The 4,979-nt window shown below is 34.9% G+C and overlaps 1 protein-coding gene across 1 annotated transcript in view; it reads right to left on the minus strand.

Annotated features, from left to right (window-relative positions):
• The window catches only part of LOC110445428, a 48,975-nt gene that overhangs the window by 10,268 nt on the left and 33,728 nt on the right, over positions 1-4,979 (minus strand). The gene's annotated exons all lie outside the window — the stretch shown is intronic.

Here is a 4,979-nt window from a genome sequence, read left to right on the forward strand (position 1 = left end):
AAAATATCAGTATTTATGATTAAAATTCATTCAAAAGAACCTGTTAATGTTTTTTTAAACATTTCACCCCTGTGATTGAAAGTCGAACAAGGTCATTATGTTGAACAAATTTTATAGCCTTTCATCTCAGGATGCAACTTGCAAAGTATCAACATCCTGGGACCCATGGTTATTCAGAAGAGGTCGTTTAAAGATTTTAAACAAATTTGACCCCTGTGACCTTGAATATAAGTCAAAGTCATTCACTTTAACAAACATAGTAGTCCTTGATCCCAGCATGCTACTGACTACATTTAAACAAACTTGGTAGCCCTTGATCCTAGTATGCTACTGACTAAATATCATCATCCTGGGCATTTTTTGTTATTCAGAAGTTGTTTAAGTTTTTAACATATTTGACCCCTGTGACCTTGAATATGAGTGAAGGTTATTCATTTGAACAAATTTTGTAGCCCTTCATCTCAGCATGCTACTGGCCAAATATCATCACCCTGGGCATTTTTTGTTATTGAGAAGAAGTTGTTTAAAGTTTTTTTTACCTATTTGACCCCTGTGACCTTGAATATGGTCAAACATACAATATTCATCAGTTTATTATTAAACCTTAGAATATGCGGAAATTGTGATACTGTCTCCCTTCATTGGATTTTCAATTAGGGATGCACTTCCTATTTCCGTTTATCAATACACTCCTATGACCTTAAACAGTATTTGTATAAAATGAGTTAATCACGTGTTATCAAACTTATAGTGTATAGAATACATACTATCTGGAGAGGGCCTAATTTTATCAGTTGTGCGAACTGATAAAATATTTCTGAATGAAAAATGCTCCTAGTAAACCTTTCGTAGACGACAGTATACCATATAAGGCCATTTTAAACAAGAAGGTTAAAAACGGAATACGAAACTTGAAGCTTCTCATCGATGAATACTTCAAAAGTGCAAAATATTTGGTTAAGGCATTTTCAAACGCAAGAACTACTGCATGTGGACATGTGAAGAATTACTTTACGTAATTAACTCGAGCCACAGGAACATCTGAATCAATTACGGTATGTATGTTCAGACTTAGCCTAAACAAATGGGTTTATTTTACATTTAAATTCTCTATCATGTTTCTAATTTTTGTTTTTTCATCATAAGACGTTGTTTAATTTTCGTCTTTTTCCAATTCAGAGAACTTTACATGACACTTTTTTGATTTCCTAATTGTTTTTGCAACTTTATATACAGCAAACATTTCCTTTAGCCAGAGTATTTTTGCTTCAGAGTCCAGCACGTGTTTCTTCAATTTTACCTTCCAAAAGGAGAAGGAGTATATATGCCAGGACCACTAATCCTCGCCACTCACGTGTCGCTTACCGTGTGTATTTTGGTCACGGTGTCAATCTAATTAGATAATGGGGTTTCGGGTGAATATCAATTATTGGGGCACCCGCCTACTGGTGAACGGTGGCCAGTTGAAGAGATATTGTTTTTAGTGACCGAACAGTCGTAATTAAGTCCTATCAGGCTTGAAGGAAAACATGAATCGATTATGAAACATGTATCACCTAATGACGAAACATTCAACCAGAGATGTATATACTACTGGCTTTATATGTCTCTGATTCAACCAAATAGAAATTAATCTATTTATATGATTTCGTTTGTCTATGTCAATATTTCTTGTACAGAAGTAAGTCATCTTACGACATTTACTGTAAGAAAGATTACAGGGCGAGTAAGACTATGTGTAACTAGAGACATATGAAGCCAGAAGTATGGGTCAGTATAAAGCCATTAGTATATATACGTCTCTGATGTAACTTTTAAACTAGAACAATCGAATCGTGAAAATTCGGGGGAAACGCCCAATAAAAACTATTTTTGTAGATTACTGAATTATAAATACCGCATTAAATTATGTAACCAAGGGCAAACATTCAAGAAAAATTTATGTGAAAATATAGTGATTTTGTTATGAATCCATCCACCATTTTCTGACCGAAGAGATCGGACATTTCACAACATAATGTACACGTAGTTCCATAATATTCAAATAAATAATCTTTATTTATCGCCGTATATATTGTCAACGTCAAACATGAGCTATGTAGAGCTTTTATGACGACGTCGCTAAGGGAACAAATGCCATTTTTGTGGAGGAGGCAAACTCACGGTGGAAATCCTCTTAAAACCGATTGAGTGACTGAAGCTCACGCTTGATTGCACACAGTAGTAATGACTGCGCGTTGGCGATCACGGCTAACGAAGCAACGGGTGGGGTAGGTGTCGACCGTCTACTCTACAAATAACAGATCACACTATCGGTATAGAGGGTGGCTCGGGCTAGTAACTAATTAGGGCGAGGCAGGGGGACAGGTGTGTGGGAGGGTGTGTGGTTAAAAAGTGATGTCCAGTCGGCTCAGCTTACAGGACACTATCATTCATTATTACGATATGTACATGTAATATTACGTATAATTATATACAACAATATTTTAAAAAGTGTTAGGTATGCAAAAACTTATACAATACAGTTTTTCGCTAGTAATAATATCCGGCATCTGCATTAACCATATAAATTCTTCTACAGAATTTTAAACCTGTGAGTGTCGGTTTGTAATATCAAAGTTTTAATTTCTACTCAAACAATGAACTATTATCAAACCCCTCTAAATGCCTATATTTTTGGATTATGGCCTGTCCGTAGTTAATTCTAATATCTTCAATATAAGATTCATCAGTTTGGAAATATGTAATATCAAAGTTTTACTAAGTAACAGTAAAAGCATTAATCTATACGTAAAAGTTAAAAGTAAAGATATCTGCGTCAGTTCTTGTCATCACAGTATGACATTACTATCTAGGTCCGTGTTGTATCGTACAAAGAATTTCAATCATATAACCATTACATTCACCATTCAATATTTGGCAATGTTTTTCTTCCAAACGGATATTCTTATATCAGTAAGTCATTTAAATTATGTAATAGTAGAAAGGGTATACATCAGGTATTAATGATATGACAGACATGATGAAAAACACTTAAAACGTCTTGTTATACCCTCTACACATCAGTAGAATTTTCCGGGACCTGTTGCATGATGGAGCAATTATTCAAATGAACACTAAATTAAGTACACACCTCACAAATAACACGTCCATCGTTATTGCCGTGGACATTATTGTCCAGTTTACCTGCAATTAAACCTAGTCTTATCGCCTTTGCCCCAATGTTACATATGCTTAGGATAGTGTGCCAGGGTCATTTATGTCCCTATAATGAAAGTATTGTAAAATTTGCAAGGACTTCTATATTATATATATATTAAATGTAAAAAAAAATGTATAAATCAAACTTGTTATCTTGAACTTGACTATAATTAACTTTCCAAGTTTAAACTGATTACATTTTTGTCTGTGATGGAGTAACATATATGTAAGGTATTCATTTTTCTTATATGCTATACCAAGTAGTATATGCATATTTCAATTTATTCAAGCTTCAAACTTTGCTTTGTTGGCTGTAGCTTTTTTGTTTCATACACATTGCTCATGTAAAACAATCATGTTTTCAACTGCCTCCACTCTGTATAAATATATAGATATAATATATAAATATGTATAAATGTTTTGGTTCAATTGCAAATCGGTGCAATGGTGAAGGAAAATGGTAATTTGGTAGGTTGCTTGGGTACTTCTCCCACATAACCAAGACTTTTGGGTCCAATTAAAGAATTAAACATCAAATTCATAAATGCTCAGTCAATGTTGATATTGCTAGCATCCAGTATCCATTTGGGTGAACTGCAGTATGCTTGTCTTCTAATGTATAATATTATAAGTTTGTGTATTTTACAATAATTATATGAATTTCTTCCTGCCTAGCCGCTCAAAAAATGAATTAAAAAATAAATAAATCTAAAATGATGCTAAAACGAAACTGAAAAACGTTAAAGTATGCTTTGATATATTCATATTATAAAGATAAAGGGTGATAACCTGTTAAATCATTAGTACATATATATATTGAACTAAAATAGATGCATCACTGAGCAAAAATGATTTTATTTACTTGATTTTTTATATAAACCTTTTTGATTTCTAATAAAAGTTACCACCTTTTAGGGAACAAGAGGCCCAGGGGCCTTAATAGCTCACCTGGTATTTTATTTTTCAATTTAAAACCTGCTGAGTACCATTCAGGTTTATCAAAGGAGTACAAGTAACAAAGTTGCATCTTCCATTTATAAATATTCAATTCCCTTTGCCCAAAGATTCTCTAAAACAAGTTTGGTTAGGTTAAAATCCCTTCAACGGTACAGAAGGAGAAGGATCTTTAATGTTTTCCTCTATTTCCCCTAATGGGCCCCACTAATCTGCCCCAAAGAAGGGGAATCCACACACCTCAGTTTAAACAAAATTGATTCTTTTCTCCCTAAGCATGCTTCAGACTGCATTTGGTTTAAATCCCTTCACTTGTATAGTAGGAGAAAAAAAATCCTCTATTTCCCCTATTGGGCCCCGCTCCTATGCCGCCAGAAGGCCCACACCCTCCGTTTATACAAACTTGAGTCTCCTTTGTCCAAAGATGCTCTAGGACAAATTTGGTCAAAATCCTTCAATTGGTTGAGGAGAAGATTTTTAAAGATTTACCTATTTTCCCCTATTTGGCCCCGTCCCTCTGCCCCCAGGGGGACCATACCCTCCGTTCATACAAAACTGAGAACCCTTTGGCCAATGATGCTCCAGACCAAATTTGGTCAAAATCCCTTCATCGGTACAAAAGGAGAAGGATATTTGATGTTTTCCTCTATTTCCCCTAATGGGCCCCACCCATCTGCCCTTAGAAGGAGGCCCACACACCTCAGTTTATACAAAATTGATTCTTTTGTCCCTAATCATGCTTCAGACTGCATTTGGTTAAAATCCCTTCACTTGTATAGCAGGAGAAAAAAAATCCTCTATTTCCCCTATTGGGCCCCGCCCCT

Source organism: Mizuhopecten yessoensis, unplaced genomic scaffold (assembly GCF_002113885.1).
Source record: "Mizuhopecten yessoensis strain PY_sf001 unplaced genomic scaffold, ASM211388v2 scaffold2303, whole genome shotgun sequence".
NCBI classification, from domain to species: Eukaryota; Metazoa; Mollusca; class Bivalvia; order Pectinida; family Pectinidae; genus Mizuhopecten; species Mizuhopecten yessoensis.